The sequence below is a fragment of the Anomaloglossus baeobatrachus genome, chromosome 4, assembly GCF_048569485.1.
Source record: "Anomaloglossus baeobatrachus isolate aAnoBae1 chromosome 4, aAnoBae1.hap1, whole genome shotgun sequence".
Lineage (NCBI taxonomy): Eukaryota > Metazoa > Chordata > Amphibia > Anura > Aromobatidae > Anomaloglossus > Anomaloglossus baeobatrachus.
In genome coordinates this window covers 49480095-49505006 of record NC_134356.1, presented here as the reverse complement: position 1 = coordinate 49505006, position 24912 = coordinate 49480095, and the positions used below count along the sequence as shown (strand labels likewise).

The following is a 24912-nucleotide window of genomic DNA, read 5'->3' as shown; positions in this document are numbered from 1 at the left end:
CAGTGGGGCTTTTATAACAGCATCTCCGGCATTGCTGCTGCTGCCCCTCCCCCCTCTCTATGGTAAAGACAGCAGAGGCCACAGAGCGGAGAGCAGGTGAGGGCGCCCCCTGCCTGAGGCTGTGCCGAGCGGGAGGAGACGAGACGCAGGGCACAGAGGAGGGGGAGAGGCGCGAGCAGCAAAGTGAAAGTAAACAGCTGCTCCCTGCGGCGCCCCCTTTGATGTCTGCCTGCCGGCGCCCTGTGCGGCCGCACAACTCGCACATGCCTAAAGCCGGCTATGGCTGTATGCCCCCTAGTAATGTGTATGCCCCCTTAGCAATGTGTATACCCCCAGTAACGTGTGTGCCCCTTAGTAATGTGTATGCACCCAGTAATGTCTATGCCCCCAGCCTCTCTTGTGATGTATAAACTGTAGCTTGCAGTCTCACCTGTGATATTTTTACTGTAGCCCCCAGCCCCTCCTGTGACATATGTACTGTATCCCCAAGCCCGCCCTTCCTATGACGTATATACTGTAGCCTACAGCCACCCCTATGATGTATATAAAATAGTCCCACCCCAGGCTCTCCTGTGATGTATATACTGTAGCCCCAGCCAATCCTGTGATGTATGTATATGACTGTTTATATATTTTTGTCTGTTTCTGTGAATTTTTGTGAATTTGTCTTCAAATTCCTGTATGTGTACGTATAAGTGTACGTGCGTGTCTGTGTGTGGATGGGGCCCACTGAGACTCTTTAGCCCGGGGCCCACAAAAACCTGGAGCCGGCCCTGTACTGAGCAGTGACCTTTGCTACTGGCACATCTCTATGATTGAAAGCCGGCGGGTCCTGGTAAGATGAAAGTTAATTTCCTCCCTGTAGCTGAGCTTCCAGTAAGGTGGTCGAATTCTATTGGATTGCTTTTAACATACATCTTAACCCTCTATCTGCAGGTTAATAGCATTTCGGGTACATGACAAATTCCCTTTCAAAGATTTGGACACATTTTGGGCCATTTTTTCTTTTTAATATTTATGTATTTTATTTAAGGCTAAAAAAATTGTTTTCTATAGTTTCATTTAAAAATGTGCAGATTTTGCTTTTACAGGCTCTATGTTTTCTTCTGTATTGCTGGGTGAAGAATGAGAATCACTAAGAATCTGTCAGTGAAGTCAGTCCAGCGGGGACTTTCTATCTTTTTAATCTTTTTTTTCTTATCTCCTTTCAACTGATTTATGACATAAACCCCATTAAAGGATAGAAATGTCATATGATCATACCATAAATCAGCTGAGAGAAGCTCAGTAAACGACAGACACAGGAGCTACAAGTAATGATGAGCGAGATTGCTTGGTACTCAATCGAGCATTGCTCGGATACTTGTGGTGCTCGGCTGAGTATCGCGGGTGTTATAGATGGTTGTATGTGGGTGGAGCACCCGAGCATGGTAGTGCTCGCTCATCACTAGTTACAAGTACTGAGCCCCCGAGCATGGTAGTGCTCGCTCATCACTAGTTACGAGTACCGAGCATGGTAGTGCCCGCTCATCACTAGTTACGAGTACTGAGCACCCGAGCATGGTAGTGCCCGCTCATCAATAGTTACGAGTACTGAGCACCCGAGCATGGTAGTGCCCGCTCATCACTAGTTACGAGTACTGATCACCCGAGCATGGTAGTGCCCGCTCATCACTAGTTACGAGTACCGATCACCCGAGCATGGTAGTGCCCGCTCATCACTAGTTACGAGTACTGATCACCCGAGCATGGTAGTGCCCACTCATCACTAGTTACGAGTACCGAGCACCTGAGCATGGTAGTGCCTGCTCATCACTAGTTACGAGTACTGAGCACCTGAGCATGGTAGTGCCTGCTCATCACTAGTTACAAGTACTGAGCACCCGAGCATGGTAGTGCCCGCTTATCACTAGTTATGAGTCCTGAGCACCCGATCATGGTAGTGCCCGCTCATCACTAGTAATGAGTACTGAGCACCCGAGCATGGTAGTGCCCGCTCATCACTAGTTACGAGTACAAATCACCTGAGCATGGTAGTGCTCGCTTATCACTAGTTACGAGTACCGAGCACCTAAGCATGGTAGTGCCCGCTCATCACTAGTACCAAGCACCCGAGCATGGTAGTGCTCGTTTATCACTAGTTATGAGTCCTGAGCACCTGAGCATGGTAGTGCTCGCTCATCACTAGTTACGGGTACCGAGCATCTGAGCATGGTAGTGCTCACTCATCACTAGTTACGAGTACCGAGCACCCGATCATGGTAGTGCTCGCTCATCCCTAGATATGAGTACCGAGCACCTGAGCATGGTAGTGCTCGCTCATCACTAGATATGAGTACCGAGCACCTGAGCATGGTAGTGCTCGCTCATTACTAGATATGAGTACCGAGCACCTGAGCATGGTAGTGCCCGCTCATTAGTAGATATGAGTACCGAGCACCTGAGCATGGTAGTGCCCGCTCATCACTAGATATGAGTACCGAGCATCTGAGCATGGTAGTGCTCGCTCATCACTAGATATGAGTACCGAGCACCTGAGCATGGTAGTGCCCGCTCATCACTAGTTACTGAATACAATAAGAATATTCAAAATTGTGACAAGTTTGATTTTTTTTTAGAACATTTTTTAAGCCAAAATATGAAAGTAAGATTAATATTGTAAGTTTCATTAAATATTAAGTTTAATTTTGTAAGTTACATCACAAAATCTCTTCAGTTTTGCTTAAGTTAGTGGATTAAATAATGAGTACACCCCCCGTCAAAAACTACTACATCTATTATTTTGTATGACATTCATGATTTTTAAGGACAGCACCAAGTCTTCTTGGCCTGGAAAGAACAAGTTGGAGAAATATTGGAACAGCTGTCTTTTTCAATTCTTCAACATTGATCTTGGATGGAGAGTGATCACAACTTGTCACTTCAGAATTCGGTTGGGTTCAGATCAGGAGACACTTGGAAGATGAATATCCGTACTTTTCTCCGATTCTGAAAAAACACAACAGATGTGATGTGTGTTTTGGATCATTGTCCAAAATGTGCAGAATATTTAGAAATATGTTCAATTGGCTATGTGTGTTACCTTTAGAATCTTCTTTTTCACTATCCCTTGGTTTCAGTGCTGGTCCATCATGTAAATCTTTGTTTGAAGCCTTAGTTTGGTTCTGATATGCCATTTTTGCTATATCCCCACTTACTGTAATAATAAAAGAAAATAAATTAATACAAAGATTGCAGTGGAATTTAGTGACGATAAATTATTTAGCCATCACATTTGCAATATTGTAGAATATTGATTACATGGTAGGATGATATTTGCTTTTCTATAATTGATTTACTACTCAAGAGTGGAGAATGATTACACAGATCGGCTGTTCTGCATTACACATGCAATACGTTTATTTGAATGGGGGCCATGTAATTCCTAGTTTCTCCAGTAGAGGCGCTGTAGGGAACCTAAACACTTACCGTGAGGTTTCCTGCCGGATTACCACCTATTGCTGGAGGTCCCATAAGGTGGATACTTTGTAAATGGTTATTGTCAACGAAAAAAGGATTCTCCAATCCCTTAAAGGGAACGTGTCAGGCAGGGCTGTATTTTGCCTTCGTGCTGCCCTAGGCACTTTAAGTGGTCGCGCCCCTTAGTGACAACGTAAAACTGAGTTTTCGCACACGACATCTGTTTAAGGCAGATCTACTCTGTAGCACACTTTAAAAAGTATCAATAAGAAACTAACCCCCCCAATGGGAATCACCACAGGCACATCAAGACATAGCATGAGTATAAAATATTCCCACCACACCGTCCCCACTTATATACTGTGACTGTGACACTGCCCCTAATAAACTAAAACACCACTCTGCCCTCCCTTATAAACTACTGTATATGCACCACACCTTCCTCGATTATGAAATATGATCTGTACATTGTGAGGAGGGAGCAGCATGATGTGAGGACAATGTCCCATGGGTGCTGCCCCCTCCTCACAATGTCCCATGCATGCTGCCCCCTCCTCACAATGTCCCATGCATGCTGCCCTCTCATCACAATGTCCCATGCATGCTGCCCTCTCATCACAATGTCCCATGCATGCTGCCCCCTCCTCACAATGTCCCATGCATGCTGCTCCCTCCTCACAATATCCCATGCATGCTGCCCCCTCCTCACAGTGTCCCATGCATGCTGCCCCCTCCTCACAATGTCCCATGCATGCTGCTCCCTCCTCACAATGTCCCATGCATGCTGCTCCCTCCTCACAATGTCCCATGCATGCTGCTCCCTCGTCACAATGTACCATGCATGCTGCTCCCTCCTCACAATGTCGCATGCATGCTGCTCCCTCCTCACAATGTCGCATGCATGCTGCTCCCTCCTCACAATGTCTCATGCATGCTGCTCCCTCCTCACAATGTCTCATGCATGCTGCTCCCGCCTCACAATGTCCCATGCATGCTGCTCCCTCCTCACAATGTCCCATGTATGCTGCTCCCTCCTCACAGTGTCCCATGCATGCTGCCCCCTCCTCACAATGTCCCATGCATGCTGCCCCCTCATCACAATGTCCCATGCATGCTGCCCCCTCCTCACAATGTCCCATGCATGCTGCTCCCTCGTCACAATGTCCCATGCATGCTGCCCCCTCCTCACAATATCTCATGCATGCTGCTCCCTCCTCACAATGTCTCATGCATGCTGCTCCCGCCTCACAATGTCCCATGCATGCTGCTCCCTCCTCACAATGTCCCATGCATGCTGCTCCCTCGTCACAATATCCCATGCATGCTGCTCCCTCATCACAATGTCCCATGCATGCTGCCCCCTCCTCACAATGTCCCATGCATGTGTCACGCTCCCCGGGTCCTCACCCCCGTTCCCCGCTCACCTGCCACGCTCTCCGCTCCCCAGTCACCGGATTCCGTCCGTCCCAGGGCTCCGGGCCCCCGATCCCGGCGCCCGACAGCTTCCCTGGACCTGGCCGGCTCCCCTGCGTCCTCCTCGCAGCCTCCTTCCCTGGCTTCTGGCACCCGGGCGGCGCGCATGCGCATTAGGGCTGCGCGCGCGGTCACTGACCCTTTCTTAAAGGGCCAGCGTCCATTAACAGGAAATGAGGTTGCACAGGTACAGGGTATATAGGGGCTCATTGTCCAAGGGGGCGGGGCCTGATCTTCGTGTTCCCTGAGCTAGGAGTCAGGTCTCTTGGTGTTTATGTGCCTGTACTCACCTATCTGTCTTTGTAGAGCCGTACCTGCCTCGCCATCCAGTCTGCCGTGTCCTGATCCCCGCACGCTGTCCGTCTGCCATCTGACAGTCCGTACCATCCCGGATCCCTGCGGTGACCCGTCATCTTGCTCCAGAGGTTCCGGGACCCCGCCTGATATCACCTCGGCCTCCGAACCTGAGCTGCGTCACCAAGACCACCTTCTGTGACTCCGTGGTCCCTGGGACTCCTCCGCTGCCTTCTCTTGCACGGGACTGTTCTACTGCCCATCAGTGCTTCAGCTGCCGGACTCCCTACCACCATCTCAGAGAGTTCGGTCCAGTGGATCCACCTCCTGGGTCTGCCCGACCGCCCGGCCGTGACAGTAAGATCAGGCCATGGATCCCGCTGCAGCACTAATGGCTCTGCAAGAGGAACTCCAACGCCAGCGTGAAGTCCAGACCCGCATGCTGCAATTCATGACCTCCGTGGACACCCGCCTGTACACATTACAAGCATCAATGACGCCTGCGGCACCCAGGTCCCCCGCCAGGCAAGCCATGGCCCCCGCACCAGTGGCAACCTCGTCAGATGCTTCCCGACTCCGTTTGGCGTCACCTCCTCGTTATGCTGGAGATCCCAAGACCTGCAGGGGCTTCATAAATCAATGTTCCCTTCATTTCACGCAGCTGCCACATCTGTTCGCCTCCGACCAAGCCAAGGTCGCCTTTATAATGTCCCACCTAGAGGGCGAGGCGCTGGCGTGGATGAACCCCTTGTGGGAGAAGGAGGACCCCATGACCAAGGATCTTCAACAGTTCCTGCAGGCATTCCGCAGCACCTTTGACGAGCCGGGACGCGCTTCTGCCTCTGCTTCATCACTCCTCCGCCTACGTCAAGGAACACTGACGGTGGGCCAATACGCCATCCGTTTTCGCACTTTGGCTTCAGAACTCGGGTGGAATAATGAGGCCCTAACAGCCGCCTTCTGGGAGGGACTCTCGAGTCGCATCAAGGATGAGTTGGCGGGTCGGGACGTGCCCTCCACCCTAGATGCCCTGATTGCCCTAGCAACTCGTGTGGACATACGTTTTCAGGAGCGCTCCAAAGAGCTATCTCGTGAGAGACGCCCGTTACGGCAGTCATCTCCTCCTCAGAAGCCCTCCGTACCTCAGTCATCAACAGCTGGGAGTCCCGTCCACGAGCCCATGCAGATTGACCGAGTGCGTCAGTCTGCACAACGTAGAGCAGAGCGGCTTGCCCAGGGTCTCTGCTTTTACTGCGGTGAGGGCACACACCTCCTCCGTTCCTGTCCGGAAAGGCCGGGAAACTCCAAAGCCTAGGGTTGGTAGGAGAGGCCACCCTAGGTGCTGGGACTCTCTCTGATCCGGTCACATGGACCGTGCAAGTGACAACGGGAGAGACGCGGTTCACGGCTGAGGCCTATCTTGATTCCGGGGCAGCAGGCAATTTCATCCAGCAAGCCACCGTGGACAAATACCAGGTGCCTGTTATCCCACTCAACAAGCCCCTGGTGATTGCCTCTGTGGATGGGAGACCCCTTTCTGACACCATCTCCTGGACCACCAGGCCGGTTGAACTGCGCATCGGTGCTCTTCACACCGAGAACATCGCCTTCTACGTCCTTCCGCACATGTCCCATCAGATCCTGCTGGGCCTTCCATGGTTACGGACTCACGAACCATCAGTCAGCTGGGGCACTGGCGAAATCACCCGCTGGGGTGCTTCGTGTCATGAGAGATGCCTAAAATCCACACAACCCATCCGACGACCTCCGGTTCCTGAGAACCTACCGGGGCTGCCCTCGGCTTATTGGTCCTTTGCTGATGTCTTTGATAAAAAAGAATCCGAGGTACTGCCGCCACATCGCCCCTACGATTGTGCCATCGACCTGCTCCCTGGAACAACGCCACCACGAGGACGGATATATCCTTTATCTCCAGCCGAAACAAGGGCTATGTCGACTTACATCTCAGAGAGCCTGGCTAGGGGATTCATTCGGAGATCCTCCTCTCCTGCTGGAGCAGGTTTCTTCTTTGTCAAGAAAAAAGAGGGCGATTTACGTCCCTGCATCGACTACCGGGGTCTGAATCAGATCACTGTTAAGAACAAGTACCCTCTGCCGCTCATCCCCGAATTGTTTGACCGGCTTAGAGGAGCTCGTCTGTTCACCAAGCTGGATCTTCGGGGTGCTTACAATCTGGTGCGCATCCGCTCTGGTGACGAATGGAAGACCGCGTTTAATACGCGCGATGGACATTATGAGTACTGCGTGATGCCCTTCGGCCTGTGTAACGCCCCTGCCGTCTTCCAAGAACTGGTGAACGACGTGTTCCGAGACCTCCTCTACACCTGTGTGGTAGTATATCTAGATGACATCCTTGTCTTCTCTCCGGACCTCCCAACCCACAGAGAGCACGTACAGCTGGTTCTACGACGACTAAGAGAGAACCGTCTGTACGCAAAGTATGAGAAGTGTGTCTTTGAGCAGTCTTCTCTCCCCTTTCTGGGGTACATCATCTCTGAGACTGGACTGCAGATGGATCCCAAGAAGGTCTCCGCCATTCTCAACTGGCCTCCCCCTTCTGGACTGAAGGCAATCCAACGCTTCCTGGGATTCGCCAACTACTACCGCCAATTCGTCCCTCACTTCTCTGCTCTGACTGCTCCACTTTCCGCTTTGACTAAGAAAGAGGCAAATCCAAAGGACTGGTCGCCTGCGGCCGACGCCGCGTTTGGCTCTTTGAAGCGGGCTTTTGCTTCCTCGCCTGTACTTCACCGTCCGGAGTTGAACCGCCAGTTCACCTTGGAGGTGGATGCCTCCTCCTCAGGAGCCGGAGCAGTGCTCATGCAGAAGTCCTCCTCCGGGAAGATGGTGACTTGCGGATTCTTCTCCAAGGGCTTCTCAGCGCCTGAACGCAACTATACCATCGGGGACCGAGAGCTCTTGGCAGTCAAACTGGCACTGGAGGAATGGCGCTACCTCCTGGAAGGTGCAGTGTATCCCGTGATCATCTACACGGACCACAAGAACCTAGAATACCTGCGGTCCGCTCAGCGACTGAACCCACGGCAAGCCAGGTGGTCCTTATTCTTTGCCAGGTTCGACTTTCAGCTTCACTTCCGACCCGCGGACAAGAATGTACGCGCTGATGCCTTGTCCAGGTCTTTCATGCCCATGGAGCAGGAGGAAGAGACTACCCAACCCATCATCTGTCCTAGCAACATCATTCCGGTGGCCCCTGTTACCCTAGCCCAGATACCGCCCGGGAAGACCTATGTCTCCGATACCGACAGGCAAAAAGTGTTACACTGGGGTCATGCCTCAAAAACAGCCGGGCATGCTGGTCAGAAGAGAACATGGGGTGCGATTGTACGCCATTACTGGTGGCCATCCCTTCGCACGGACGTCGCTGCTTTTGTCTCTGCCTGCTCCTCCTGTGCCAGGAACAAGACGCCCAAACACTTGCCCCATGGCCGTCTTCTGCCTTTACCGATACCCTCAGTCCCGTGGCAACACATAGCAATGGACTTTATTACGGACTTGCCATTATCCTCCGGGCACACAGTCATATGGGTCGTGGTTGATCGATTCTCCAAAATGGCCCACTTCGTTCCTATGGCCGGACTGCCCTCTGCTCAGGAACTCGCGGAAGCCTATATACATCACATCTTCCGCTTGCATGGCTTTCCATCCCACATAGTGTCCGACAGAGGAACTCAGTTCACCTCCCGCTTCTGGAGGGCTCTATGCAAACATCTGGGAGTGACTCTGGACTTTTCTTCTTCTTACCATCCTCAGTCTAACGGCCAAGTGGAGAGGGTCAATCAAATCGTGACCTCATACCTACGTCACTATGTCAACGCCCATCACGACGACTGGTCCTCGCTTCTGCCTTGGGCTGAATTCTCCCATAACCACCACGTCAGTGAGTCATCCTCCGAATCTCCCTTCCATGTTGTTTATGGACTCCAGCCCGCCGTCCCATTGCCTATATCCCCTTCATCGGATGTCCCGGCTGCTGATACTGCAGTTCGTGACTTTGCTACCATTTGGGACTCTGTCAAAGCGTCCCTTGGGCGCGCTTCCCAGCGGATGAAGAAACACGCTGACAAGAGACGTCTGGATCCTCCGTGTTTCTCTCCTGGTGACCTGGTCTGGCTTGCTTCCCAGTACATCCGATTGAAGATACCTTCCTACAAGCTGGGTCCTCGCTACATCGGGCCGTTTAAGGTCCTCAGCAAGATCAATGAGGTATCCTACAAGCTACAGCTCCCGGCCACGATGAGGATACCCAACTCCTTCCACGTCTCTCTGCTCAAGCCGGTTGTCCTTGGTCCCTTCTCCGCTGCTGCCAGTCCGGCCCCTCCTCCTATTGCCGATGATGACATCTATGCGGTAAGGGATATCGTGGCCATGAAGACCGTACGAGGTCGACAGTTCTTCCTGGTGGACTGGGAAGGGTATGGTCCTGAGGATAGGTCTTGGGAGCCCAGGGAGAACGTGGGCACTCCTCTTATCCGTGCCTTCATGTCCCGGTTGCGGGGAGGGGGGCGTGGGGGGGGGGGGTACTGTCACGCTCCCCGGGTCCTCACCCCCGTTCCCCGGCTCACCTGCCACGCTCTCCGCTCCCCAGTCACCGGATTCCGTCCGTCCCAGGGCTCCGGGCCCCCGATCCCGGCGCCCGACAGCTTCCCTGGACCTGGCCGGCTCCCCTGCGTCCTCCTCGCAGCCTCCTTCCCTGGCTTCTGGCACCCGGGCGGCGCGCATGCGCATTAGGGCGCGCGCGCGGTCACTGACCCTTTCTTAAAGGGCCAGCGTCCATTAACAGGAAATGAGGTTGCACAGGTACAGGGTATATAGGGGCTCATTGTCCAAGGGGGCGGGGCCTGATCTTCGTGTTCCCTGAGCTAGGAGTCAGGTCTCTTGGTGTTTATGTGCCTGTACTCACCTATCTGTCTTTGTAGAGCCGTACCTGCCTCGCCATCCAGTCTGCCGTGTCCTGATCCCCGCACGCTGTCCGTCTGCCATCTGACAGTCCGTACCATCCCGGATCCCTGCGGTGACCCGTCATCTTGCTCCAGAGGTTCCGGACCCCGCCTGATATCACCTCGGCCTCCGAACCTGAGCTGCGTCACCAAGACCACCTTCTGTGACTCCGTGGTCCCTGGGACTCCTCCGCTGCCTTCTCTTGCACGGACTGTTCTACTGCCCATCAGTGCTTCAGCTGCCGGACTCCCTACCACCATCTCAGAGAGTTCGGTCCAGTGGATCCACCTCCTGGGTCTGCCCGACCGCCCGGCCGTGACAGCATGCTGCTCCCTCGTCACAATGTCCCATGCATGCTGCTCCCTCCTCACAATGTCCCATGCATGCTGCCCCCTCCTCACAGTGTCCCATGCATGCTGCCCCCTCCTCAGTGTCCCATGCATGCTGCCCCCTTCTCACAATGTCCCATGCATGCTGTCCCTCTCCATGAGCTCCTAATGTTGCCTTCCTCTTTTCCATAATGAGACCTTCATGTTGCCCCACTCATGCTAAGACCACTACACTAATGCTTATGCTGAGACCCCCCCTACACACACTACCCCACTCTTGATATTGACTCCCCTACATTGCTCCACTCCATACTGATCCCACACATGCTGCCCCTTCTTGACAATGAGCTCCCAATGCTGCCCCCTCTTATTCTGAGTCCTTACACTCCCCCCACCCAATCGATTTTGTCATTGCACTATCCCTCATCCCTTGTCCTCTGTCTCTAGCATTAGCCCCTCTCTCCCACTCCCCCAGCATCAGCCTCTCTCCCCCAGTCTCAACCTTTGCCTCCCCCCAGCCTCAGCCTGCCCCAGTCTCCGCCTCAGCCTCCCTCCAGCCTCCCCCCAGTCTCAACCTCAGTCTCCCTCCAGCCTCCCCCCAGTCTCAGCCTCCCTCCAGTCTCAGCTTCTGCCTCCCTCCAGCCTCCCCCCAGTCTCAGCCTCCCTCCAGCCTCCCCCCAGTCTCTTCCTCTGCCTCCCTCCAGCCTCCCCCCAGTCTCTGCCTCTGCCTCCCTCCAGCCTCCCCCCAGTCTCTGCCTCTGCCTCCCTCCAGCCTCCCCCCAGTCTCTGCCTCTGCCTCCCTCCAGCCTCCCCCCAGTCTCAGCCTCTGCCTCCCTCCAGCCTCCCCACAGTCTCTGCCTCCCTCCAGCCTCCCCCCAGTCTCAGCCTCTGCCTCTCTCCAGCCTCCCCCCAGTCTCAGCCTTTGCCTCCCTCCAGCCTCCCCCCAGTCTCTGCCTCTGCCTCCCTCCAGCCTCCCCCTAGTCTCTGCCTCTGCCTCCCTCCAACCTCCCCCAGTCTCTGCCTCCCTCCAGCCTCCCCCAGTCTCTGCCTCTGCCTCCCTCCAGCCTCCCCCCAGTCTCCGCCTTTGCCTCCCTCCAGCCTCCCCCCAGTCTCTGCCTCTGCCTCCCTACAGCCTTCCCCCAGTCTCTGCCTCTGCCTCTCTCCAGCCTCCCCCAGTCTCTGCCTCTGCCTCCCTCCAGCCTCCCCCAGTCTCAGCCTCTGCCTCCCTCCAGCCTCCCCCCAGTCTCAGCCTCTGCCTCCCTCTAGCCTCCCCCCAGTCTCTGCCTCTGCCTCCCTCCAGCCTCCCCCCAGTCTCTGCCTCTGCCTCCCTCCAGCCTCCCCCCAGTCTCTGCCTCTGCCTCCCTCCAGCCTCCCTCCAGTCTCAGCCTCTGCCTCCCTCCAGCCTCCCCCCAGTCTCTGCCTCTGCCTCCCTCCAGCCTCCCCCAGTCTCAGCCTCTGCCTCTCTCCAGTCTCAGCCTCTGCCTCCCTCCAGCCTCCCCCCAGTCTCAGCCTCTGCCTCCCTCTAGCCTCCCCCCAGTCTCTGCCTCTGCCTCCCTCCAGCCTCCCCCCAGTCTCTGCCTCTGCCTCCCTCCAGCCTCCCCCCAGTCTCTGCCTCTGCCTCCCTCCAGCCTCCCCCCAGTCTCTGCCTCTGCCTCCCTCCAGCCTCCCCCCAGTCTCAGCCTCTGCCTCCCTCCAGCCTCCCCCCAGTCTCTGCCTTCCTCCAGCCTCCTCCCAGTCTCTGCCTCCCTCCAGCCTCCCCCAGTCTCAGCCTCTGCCTCCCTCCAGCCTCCCCACAGTCTCAGCCTCTGTCTCCCTCCAGTCTCAGCCTCTGCCTCCCTCCAGCCTCCCCCCAGTCTCAACCTCTGCCTCTCTCCAGTCTCAGCCTCGGCCTCCCTCCAGCCTCCCCCCAGTCTCAGCCTCGGCCTCCCTCCAGCCTCCCCCCAGTCTCTGCCTCTGCCTCCCTCCAGCCTCCCCCAGTCTCAGCCTCTGCCTCTCTCCAGTCTCAGCCTCTGCCTCCCTCCAGCCTCCCCCCAGTCTCAGCCTCTGCCTCCCTCCAGCCTCCCCCCAGTCTCAGCCTCTGCCTCCCTCCAGCCTCCCCTCAGTCTCTGCCTCTGCCTCCCTCCAGCCTCCCCCCAGTCTCAGCTTCTGCCTCCCTCCAGCCTCCCCCCAGTCTCGGCCTCTGCCTCCCTCCAGTATCAGCCTTTGCTGCCTCCCCCCCCCCCCCCGCATGCGCAGATCTCCGGTCTGCATTAGAGACACTCCCACGCTCCTTATGAATCCACTTACCTGCTCCAGTGCAGGCGGCGGATCTTCCTGGCTCACGTGAGTATCCTCTTCTGACACCGGCTTCCATCACGGCGTCCTCCGCGGCGTCCTGCTGTGAGCTCTGCATGTGACGTCCACACAGCAGTGGACGCAGCACAGAGGAAGGAGCTGATTGGCGCGTGCCTGTGACCCCGGAAGTGCAGGCGCCGGCAGTTCCGGGGTCAATCAGCTCCCTGTGCTCGGCGGCCAAAAAAAAAAAATGTAAAAAAAAAAAAAAAAAAAAATTTTTTTTTTTTTTTATTTTTTTTTTGCTGCCAGAAGGTGCCGCCCCTCACAATCTGCCGCCCTAGGCACCGGACCACGGGTGCCTAATGGTAAATACGGCCCTGGTGTCAGGTACAATATGCACCCAGAACCACGAGCAGTTCTGGGTGCATATTTCTAAACCCTGCCTAATCGTCCCTGTATATAATAGCATACATAGAGAGATATTTAGAAAAAGTATTTCAAACGTTCCTTTATGATATGCATAATGAGTGCAAGGACTAGTCGCAAGGGCATTAGTTCTGGTACTCATTTCCCCCTCTTAGCATGTGTGACGCCTGCCTGGAGCCACATACTCAGGATCAGTGAAACAGGTGGATAGAGGCAACCGTCCACAAAGCAAGAACCTGGACCCCACAACCCTTTAACACTAGAACTACTGAGGTAGTCATTTTGACTACTTTGCACTATGTATTTCTATATAGGTGTCACGAGTCCAGTAGTTCTAGTGTTAACCCCTATACAGGGATTTGGAATTACAACAGGGCCCAAGTGATCGCTGCCTGTGGAAGATTGCAGTCCTGAGAAGAGCAGTAACCAGGCAGGGTCAAATCCAGAAGGTAGAACAGGGACAAAAATCGTCAGGTGGGAGAGTGGTCAGATATCAAGCCAAAGGTCAAAACCGGAGCTAGCAGCGAAGTACAGAAATGGCAGGCATAAGAGTCGTCAGGTAATCAAGCTACGGGTCAAAAACCGGAGTTAGCAGTGAAGTACAGAAAAGGTAGACAGAAGAGTGGTCAGGTAATCAAGCTAAGGGTCAATACACGGGAATACATACAAACAGAAAGGAACCAGAGACCATCCGGGAAAAACAGGACTATATTTGGCACCTGCCGGCAGAAGTGACAAAGCATAAAAGGAGTGTGGTGCCTTCCCATTGGCTCCAGCTGAAAGGTAGTTACTCCAGTCGGAAAGTACACACCACCACAGTCAACCAGTGGTACTGCAGGTCCTGGTGAAACCCAGCTTAATAGATGAGCGGAGCCTGCGCCCAACAGAGCCACTAACTGCTCCCCCTTCCCCAGTGGTGAGGCAACGGCGTCTGGTGATCGAAGCAGAAGTCGACTCCAGTGGAGACGTGACAGCATGTTAGCACACCCACAGGGGCATGCTAACATGCTATTCAATGCACATTGCCCAGACTCCTTGGCAGTGACGCGCGTACCTGTGTCCATTGTCACCACATTTGAACACCAGGCTTAGGGTTAATGCACATGGATCAGAAGTCACCGCACTTCCGGACATGCGCTGAATGAAGCTGGGTGTACGCGTCTCGCATTCAGAGAGGTCTAATGCCCATTACCGGAAGTGTGATGACTTCTGATCCATACACACTTACCCTAAACCCGGCATCTGAGGCGGTGCAATGGACACAGGTATGCGCGTTACTGTCGATGATGACTCTGGGTCCTGGGCATTGAATAGCATGTTGGTATGCCCCCGTGGGTTTGCTATCATACTAAGAGGGAAGAATGAGCGCAGGAACTAACACCCTTGTGACTAGTCCCTGGCCTCATTGGCATATCATAAAGAATCTTTAGAAATACTTTTTCTAAAGATCTCTCTTTAATGCTACTAGATACCGGGACAGTTAGGCAGGAATTAAAAATATACACCCAGAACTGCTCGTGGTTCCCTTTAACCACCTGAAGATGGTAAAAAGTAAAGCAACTGTGCATTACAAAGTCTTGTAAAAAAAAAAACATATTTTACTTACCTTTCTCAGTTGCTAGTACCGTCTTTGTGCCTTTTCCACCCATTTTTATAGTTTTCCAGAACCAAAATGTATGTCTCGCAACTGCAAAAAAAAATATATAAACTTGTTAAACTTGCCTATAACAATATACTGTTAGGTCCAGAAATATTTGGACAGTGACACAATTTTCGCGAGTTGGGCTCTGCATGCCACCACATTGGATTTGAAATGAAACCTCTACAACAGAATTCAAGTGCAGATTGTAACGTTTAATTTGAAGGTTTGAACAAAAATATCTGATAGAAATTGTAGGAATTGTACACATTTCTTTACAAACACTCCACATTTTAGGAGGTGAAAAGTAATTGGACAAATAAACCAAACCCAAAAAAAAAATTTTTATTTTCAATATTTTGTTGTGAATCCTTTGGAGGCAATCACTGCCTTAAGTCTGGAACCCATGGACATCACCAAACGCTGGTTTCCTCCTTCTTAATGCTTTGCCAGGCCTTTACAGCCGCAGCCTTCGGGTCTTGCTTGTTTGTGGGTCTTTCCGTCTTAAGTCTGGATTTGAGCAAGTGAAATGCATGCTCAATTGAGTTAAGATCTGGTGATTGACTTGGCCATTGCAGAATGTTCCACTTTTTTGCACTCATGAACTCCTGGGTAGCTTTGGCTGTATGCTTGGGGTCATTGTCCATCTGTACTATGAAGCGCCGTCCGATCAACTTTGCGGCATTTGGCTGAATCTGGGCTGAAAGTATATCCCAGTACACTTCAGAATTCATCCGGCTACTCTTGTCTGCTGTTATGTCATCAATAAACACAAGTGACCCAGTGCCATTGAAAGCCATGCATGCCCATGCCATCACGTTGCCTCCACCATGTTTTACAGAGGATGTGGTGTGCCTTGGATCATGTGCCGTTCCCTTTCTTCTCCAAACCTTTTTCTTCCCATCATTCTGGTACAGGTTGATCTTGGTCTCATCTGTCCATAGAATACTTTTCCAGAACTGAGCTGGCTTCATGAGGTGTTTTTCAGCAAATTTAACTCTGGCCTGTCTATTTTTGGAATTGATGAATGGTTTGCATCTAGATGTGAACCCTTTGTATTTAATTTCATGGAGTCTTCTCTTTACTGTTGACTTAGAGACAGATACACCTACTTCACTGAGAGTGTTCTGGACTTCAGTTGATGTTGTGAACGGGTTCTTCTTCACCAAAGAAAGTATGCGGCGATCATCCACCACTGTTGTCATCCGTGGACGCCCAGGCCTTTTTGAGTTCCCAAGCTCACCAGTCAATTCCTTTTTTCTCAGAATGTACCCGACTGTTGATTTTGCTACTCCAAGCATGTCTGCTATCTCTCTGATGGATTTTTTCTTTTTTTTCAGCCTCAGGATGTTCTGCTTCACCTCAATTGAGAGTTCCTTAGACCGCATGTTGTCTGGTCACAGCAACAGCTTCCAAATGCAAAACCACACACCTGTAATCAACCCCAGACCTTTTAACTACTTCATTGATTACAGGTTAACGAGGGAGACGCCTTCAGAGTTAATTACAGCCCTTAGAGTCCCTTGTCCAATTACTTTTGGGCCCTTGAAAAAGAGGAGGCTATGCATTACAGAGCTATGATTCCTAAACCCTTTCTCCGATTTAGATGTGAAAACTCTCATATTGCAGCTGGGAGTGTGCACTTTCAGCCCATATTATATATATAATTGTATTTGTGAACATGTTTTTGTAAACAGCTAAAATAACAAAACTTGTGTCACTGTCCAAATATTTCTGGACCTAACTGTAAATATTCATTTGAATAACTGATGATTAAAATTACAGCCAAGAACACACTGTCCATTTTTAGACCGTTGGGTTTCTCTACATGGTTGATTTGGCTACAGAAGGGAATTCCCTTAACTCCCATTGATTTATATGGAAACTTCATAAACCGTGTAGCTTATCGGCAGTTGGCTCTTTCTGTAGCTCCAACACCAGTGTTCAGAGCCTGGACACAGTTATTCCTATTTTAGCCATCAAAGACCAAGATGGTATTATTAGTGATGGGCAAATACTAAAATATTTGGGTTTGGATTATTTATCTCAATTATTTTGTACTATTCGTGTATTAATCACAAATCTATTGGAGGTTAATGGGAAACTCGAATACTATTCCGGCGGACTGTCGCTGCATGCCTGGTCCCCACCAGCTGTAAAAATGCTGAAATAGATGGAAAAGTGCTGAAACTGAATGGGAACAGCATGGGGAAGATGCCTGTATGCATCTCTGAAACACAGGTCACTTCAGTGAATAATGTTGTCAGAATATTATGCCACTTTGAGGCGCAGTCCCACTCCTATTTATGATAACCAGCACAGGTAAAGTAGACAGCCGTGGGCTGCAGCCCCTAGCTGTGTGCTTTATCTTGGTTGCTTATCAAAAATAGAGGCTCCCCACATTTATTTTATTATTATTTAAATGAATAATTAAAAAAACTACCTGTTCTCCTGCCCATTTTGGATAACCAGCACAGACAATGCAGACAGCTGGGGACTGGTATTCAGGCTGGGAAGGTCCATGGTTATTTCGCCCACCCCAGCCTAAAATTAGCAGATCGCAGCTGCCCCATAATTAGTGCTTTCATTGGAAGCGCTAATTGTGGCACTTTACATAGCTCATCCTAATTGCCCTGGTGGACTGGTGTCACACAAAGAGTAGGAGATGTCCATATGTACCGCTTGACATACGCATTCAGATCGATGGGCATCTGACGCACTACAAAAACACCACAAAAAAAGGGGGGATACCATGGACACATTAACAACTTTGGGCCCTATGGCTAGGGAGAGAGGTGAGGGGACACCTCCTGAACTCACCTCAAGCTGTTACCTGAGCTTCCTAGCATTCCTATATGGGGTGTTTCAACCCGTCGCTGAGCCAGATACCTAATCTCTCTCTAGCCCTGCAAACACCATAGGCTAGGGAAGTGGCCAGTGGGAGACACTAGTTCCACCGCTGCACTAATAAACATGGAAGGAAAGGAAAGACAGACAGGGGAATAAACAGAAGGATACAAACACCAAACGTCACAGCAACAGGCAGACTCCAAAGTATCAGATGGAGGGGCACAGGACAATTCCTCAGCAGCTCCTTCCACCAGGATGACCAGAGTAGAAGAATTCTAACAATAGCAGGGACTGATGGGAAAACTCCACTATTTAAACCTAAATGGGCATGGGCTGAAATCAGCTACAGATGACCTGCACTGCTAAGAGCTGCTGGCAACAAAAACTGACATTAACTCATGAAACGCCAAAGGAAAGGAAACTTTGTTTAAATGAGGAGTCTAGATGGAAATGGGAGGCTCCAGTCCTAAGGCGGTCGCTAGTCTCACAAGAGCAGGGACATGACAGGTGGCAATCGGAGTAATACATGGGATTGATGTGAGCTGTGATTTGTCAAAAAACACAGCTGCCATCAAACCCTGGGTTGGTAATGGAGAGGTGTTGCTGAGACTCCCTATATTACCAAACCTGTAAGTAAAAATAAAATAAAACACAAACACACAAAAATTTATTTTAAGTACTTTGAAAAAATGCATACACTGTCTTTCATGAATTTATTAACCCCCCCCCAAAAAAAACCCCTGCAGGTCCGACATAATCCACACGATGTCTCACGACGATCCAGTGGCCATGGTGAGTGGTTACATTAGAACATGTGACTGCTCACTGCAGTCTCTGAGACACAAAGAGAAGCGTGGGAGCTGGCAGAAGTAACCTCAGATAAACTGACAGTGACTTCACCGCTCACAGCTGCGGCTCAGTCAATGTTTCCCTGAATCCGTAGCATGCGGTCATGTTCTGTAATGTGCCCGCGTGCTGTGACTTCAGGATGTAGTAGAGTCGGGATCGTTGTGGGACCTCATTTGGATTACGTCAGATCTGTGTGTTTGATGGGTTAATAAATTGGAGATAGAGGGAGGGTTAATTTGTATTTTATTTCAAAGAAAGGATGTTTTCGGTGTGTGTTTATTTCTTTTCACTTACAGGATTAGTAATGGGGGGTCTCATAAACCCTACACATTACTAATCTAGGGCTTAGTGGCAGCTGTGAACTGTCATTAACTCTTATATTACTCTGATTGCACTGCACCATGGCAATCGAGATGAGTTGGGTAAAGAGCCGGGATTGTCGTATCTAATGGATTCAACAATTCTTTACGACTGCAGGCTGCCATTTTTAGGCTTGGGGAGCCCAATAACCATGGGCTTCCCCAGCCTGAGAATAATAAATATCAAAATTGGGAGGTACAGCATGCCATTTTTTTTAAATTACTTACTTAAATAGTTTTTAAAAAGCCATGTAGGGTCCCACGGCTGGGGGCTGCAGCCTGTAGTCGTTGCTTTTTTTTAATATTTAACATTTTAATTCATTTTCAAATAAGATAGTCAAACAGAAACATTCATGTTACATGGAAGAATAGTACATTGATACATTAATCACAATAAACATGGGTCCATCAGCGAGAATATATCTCTTCTTCTAGTGACAACCATCCAGGTCACTTTAAAACTTAAACGATTGTAACAAGGTGACCCACCCAATTTTCTTTCCCCTTTTATGTTTTGAGAAATACAAATAAAGAAGGGAAACAATTGTTCCCCACACACACGAAAAAGAAACTCGTAAACAAAAGATCTCTAGAAGGAAATATAGTGTAAGGGAGAAAGGGCAAGAGGGGATAAGGATACCACGGGAGCCTCCACCTATTAGGTCCAAAATACAAAATTGCAAGTCATTCGGGCGCCTCTCATCCCAAGTATGCGTAGTCGTTGCTTTAACTATGCTGGGTATCACAATACTGGGGGAACCCTATGCCAATTTTTTTTAATTTATTTATTTTCACAGTACTATAGGGATGCAGAAAGCATGTGTGATTCCAACCAATCACAGACACTGTAATACAGGGTGGGGGCATGGTCTGACTGCAAGCAATCACAGATGACGGGACTGATAGTGTGCAGGGGAAGCAGTGAATATATGTATGTAAGTATAATTCTCCTATTTTACAGCCTCCCTAGCCCTTTCTACCAATATTTTATTTCACAGCGTTCAGGTCCCTATGGAATTTATATGGGGTTTTGGTGTCCAGGTAGATGTTCGGGTTCATGTCTGGTCTCAAACTGGATATTTTTTTATGTCCAGCCAGACCCGACAACTCCAAACATCTGCGGGTTCACCCATCTCTACTGGTGAAACATTATACTTTTACATAATAAAAAAATACAACAGCACTCTGAAATGCTATAACATGCAAACATTGAATATAGAAATTTGGAACTGTATTACTGCTATTGAAACTATGTTTAAAAAATTAGATACTTAGAGCACAAATTACGGTAGCCAATTCATGAGAGTCCAACAGCCATCGACAAGTCATATCTCTTTATTGGGACCCTAAACTAATATGCTTTTATCCGGGCTACAAGTCTACAATTATTATGGGTACGTAGGATCCAGCTTAGTTGAAAATGCCTTAGGTTGAAGAGTGCTCAGTCAGAGAGGAGTGTAATACATATATAAAAAACTGACGAGTACCTCCAAAAATAAGACAAGTGTGAACAGGTGCAAGCTGAGAATTCAATATAGCAAAAAAATACAGCAGCACTCTGAAATGCTACAACATATGAACATTAAATATAGGAATTTGGAACTGCATTACTGCTATTGAAACTAAGTTTAAGAAATTAGATACTTAGCAAAAAGTGACCAATTCACGAGAATCCAACAGCCAGCGACAAGGCGTATGTCTTTGTTGGAACCCTAACCTAATGTCACACAGAGGTTTGTGCAAACTTTGCTGACTGTCATGGCAGCATTGAGCTCTGTTCAGATTCCAGATTATGACACTTTGCTCGATTGTTTCTCTGGTGTCTGGGATCAACACAGGCAGACACAGACCTCAACCTGCTGTGTGCTGATTCATAGGCAGGTTAACAAGAATTAATCTCTGATGATCTGCTTGCTCCTTTAATCACATGTTGTGGGTAGACCTATCACATCTGCTCCCCTCTTATTTATGCTGGTTGAAACCTTCTACCTATACCAGCTATATTTTATTCTATGTTGGTCTGTGAGGTGTCTCAGGCTTTCTGATGAAAGTTGCACTTAAGTTGTGCTTATTGCTTGGTGTAGTTGTGGAGTTTACCACTGTTGTTTTGTAGCTTCCTTCTTGCTCCTATTCTCTTTATCTTTGTGTGTGCGTGCTATGTGATAAAGTTTTGGTTTTCACTTGTCTGTCTTTATCTATGGTTTTCAACACACTTCTGTCCCGTCCTTCCCTGGGTTTAAGGGAAGATGGAATCAGATCAGGACTGGTCAGGAGAAGGGCCAGGAAGGAGACTCAGGCCTCTCCGCCATCAGGAGTATCCCTAAGGCCGGGGCCACACGGGGCACTAGTGCGATCCTCGCATGACACTCGGCTCATTAGCAAGACAGAAGGAGACTCAGGCCTCTCCGCCATCAGGAGTATCCCTAAGGCCGGGGCCACACGGGGCACTAGTGCGATCCTCGCATGACACTCGGCTCATGCTGGCAGTACAGCAGAGCCAAGTGTCATACTAGTATCCCTGCGACTGAGGTCCGACTGTGCGAGCGGAACTCAGCTCCCGGGGGCGGGCCGGCACTGAGGAGGGGTGGGTCGGTGCTGCGGAGGGGATGGATTTATCTCCCTCTCTCCTCCATAGCCGGCTATTGCGATTCTCGCTCTGCACTCGCGGTACACCAGTGTACCGCAAGTGCAGTGTGATTTTTTTCTCGCCCCATACACTTGAATAGGTGCGAGAGAAAAGGGGGCTTTACACGGTAGCGATTATTGCTAGCAATTTCTAGCGATATCGAGTGTGTAAGTACCCGCCCCCGTCGCACATGCGATTGTTTGTGATCGCTGCCGTAGCGAATATTATCGCTACGGCAGCGTCACACATACTTACCTGGTCGGCGGCGTCGCTGTGACTGCCGAACAATCCCTCCTTCAAGGGGGAGGGACGTTCGGCATCACAGCGACGTCACCGCAACATCACTAAGCAGCCGGCCAATCAAAGCGGAGGGGCGGAGATGAGCAGGACGAACATCCCGCCCACCTCCTTCCTTCCGCATTGGGGCCGGCGGCAGGTAAGGAGACGTTCCTCGCTCCTGCGGTGTCACACATAGCGATGTGTGCTGCCGCATGAGCGATGAACAACATGGATAAACAACCCTTACCGATTTTTGAGTTTGGGACGACCTCTCCATGGTGAACAATTTTCACCATTTTTGAGGTCGCTTAAGGTCGCTGGTCAGTGTCACACGCTGCGATATCGTTAATGACACCGGATGTGCGTCACTAACAACGTGACCCCGACGATAAAACATTAGCGTTATCGTAGCGTGTAGAGCCCCCTAAAGAGTCTCGCATTACACTCGCAGCATGTTGCGATTGTTTTCTCGGTCCGATTACGGCTGAGAAAATAATCGCTCATGTGCGCTGATACACAGGCTAAAATTGGTCTGAGTGGAATGCGATGTTTTATGGCACTCCACACCGTTTTTCTCGTCGTGTGTCTTAGGCCTAAGGTTAGGGATAGCATAGGGACCCCTAGCTTGAAAATCAGCTTAGGAGCTCAGGCTCCCCGCTATTCCATAGTCATCATGACACCTAATATGCCTATATCCGAGCATATTAGTGGCTAAAAGAGGCATATTAGGTTAGGGTCCCAACAAAGATATTGGGCCGAGCTCCGAGTGTATGTGACGCCCTGGGCAAGCCAGGGGTCACAGGTCATGACACCATCATACACCCCACATTCCCTGCAGGCACACCAATGTCAGAACACAAAATCCTTGTTGCCCTCCTCCAGGGGCTGATGTCCACACCAGGGGGTGGGCCAGGCGGTTGGCTCCGCCTACCGAGGAGTTCACAGTCCTGGAGGCGGGAAAACCAGTAGTTAGAGTTGAGTTGGAGAGAAGAAGGAAGTAAGAGGGAAGTGGTAGAGGAGCAAGTGAAAGGAGTTGAAGTGAAGGAGAAAGTGACAGCAACAGAGTCTGAAGTTGGTCCGGGTGTGTGCCCCGGACTGAGACAGCAAGGTTGGCAGACGGCGGTGACCGTCTGCAGGAGTGGCCTATTGGAGTCTACCGTAAGGACCGTGGACGGGTGGTGGCCCTGCGGTACCGGACCGGTACACAAAGAGAAGCCAGCACCATTGGCCTTTCGGATCCCGGCAAGGCTTGGAGTCACCGTACAATTTGCCAAATCCATCAGTGAAGGGGACCTCCGGGTCTCCCAACAGTCAAAGTCCCGATTGAAGGCAACCGTCCAACCATATTGGAGAGACACCGCCACCGCCAAGGCACCAGTTTCTCAAGGCCAGCACCTGCGGGCAAAAGAGGGGCTCCTCCGGCTCATATCCAAGCTGGGGAGCGGGTTACCGGTGGGAATCCATCGCTACCAACAACCGTATTTAGGTGCAGGAAAGAGACAGTCACCGCTAACTTGCAGGGAACATCAACACCGCAGCCGTCCGAGGGACCCGTCCAACCAGCCGCTTGTTTACCGTGAACTGTGTCATCATCCTTGGGCTGAGTGAGTACCTCCGTGCCGTGCGGCACAGCGCTGCCCCTGCGTCCCTGCACCTCAACAGGCCCCATAACCCGCCTGTCGACCATCCTAACTCCCCATCATCGGGCCCCGGGACCACCAACCCCCTACCCACGGAGGGGAGGGCCAACATCTAGCTGCTCCATACCACCACTCCCGGGGTCCCCATACAGAGCAGCGGTGGTGTCCACACAATCACCACAACCGTGGGTAGCGTCACGGACAATAAATCCCGAAAACCAATCCCCTTTTCACTCACGGGCGAGGAGCGCCGCTCGAGTCCCCGGGATCCGGCCCATCGCTCGAGCCACCGAGCAGCAGCGGCCGCGGCAGCAGCGGCAGCCGGACCCGAGCAGTGGGAGAGCGCAGCGTCCCCTCCTCCGCCCGCGACATGTACACAAGCACCCCGATGGTCAATCGAGTATCCAGCAGTGGTGAGCACACTCACTCATGATTACTTCTCCGTTTTTTATATTTATACTTTTTATTTTATCATTGTCAATTACCGTAACAGTTTACCTTTTATCTTCAGTAAATACAGAGATAATTAAATATTATGCAATTCTTGGAGAATCTGCCTGGATAATGCTCTAAAATAAATAAATAATAAATAAATAATAATAAAATAAATAATATATTTAAACTGAAAAAAGTATCTGCAGAATATTTATTTTTCTACTATATTATTAAAGACAAGCAAAACATAACAAGAGACAATACAAGTGACGGTAAAGTTAATGTTACCTGTGGGCTTCTGGTTGACGTCTGTCTTCTTGTTGAAGCTCTCGGTGTCTTCTGAAGATTAAGGGTTACAGCTTTCTTAGATATTCAGATTCATTAGTAAATGGGTGTTTACAAGGTAAGTTTGGGGAGAGACAATAGTCTGCATGAAGAAATCACTGCCCCTTTCGCCCAGGTAGATTATATTACACAGGTTATCTCTTGTGAAGCATCTTCAGTAAATATTGAGAGAATGAAATATTGCACGAATCTTGAAGAATCTACCTGTATAATGCTCGGTTTAGATACTGAGTGCGGCTGCGGAATGACCGCCGATCGGCTACATGCAAGCTAACCAATGATCACTTAATCACCTGGATAGACAAGCCCAGCACAATTTATGCGTAGAACAATAATATGAGCGTTCTATATGTATAAGTTTGTGACATGTCATAACCTGTTTAAAAGGAGTGATGTGCTGTTGAGAACAATGATTATTAAGCTACTTACTCCACGTTCCCACGATGAGTATTTGGTGCATTTTTTTTCACTGCAAAAAAGCAGAATATTATAGTTTTAACAAAGTTTAGGGGATTTATAGGAGTCTCATGCCCCCCTGTCCTGCAGAAACTAATCTGACCTGAAATGCAACATTGTTTATATGACTGTGTAGTCAATCACTTGATGACCCCAAAATGTCTTATATTTCTTTTTGCCCTGAAAAAAACGCTAA

General features: G+C 50.4%; 1 long non-coding RNA gene across 1 annotated transcript; it reads right to left on the bottom strand.

Annotated features, from left to right (window-relative positions):
* Positions 1-2656: 2656 nt before the first annotated feature.
* On the bottom strand, positions 2657-24557 carry LOC142301190 (uncharacterized). The gene is made up of 4 exons (XR_012752705.1): positions 24204-24557; positions 14845-14925; positions 3083-3196; positions 2657-2988 (listed from the first exon to the last, which is right to left on the bottom strand). It is a non-coding gene; the product is annotated as an uncharacterized LOC142301190 (long non-coding RNA).
* Positions 24558-24912: the final 355 nt, after the last annotated feature.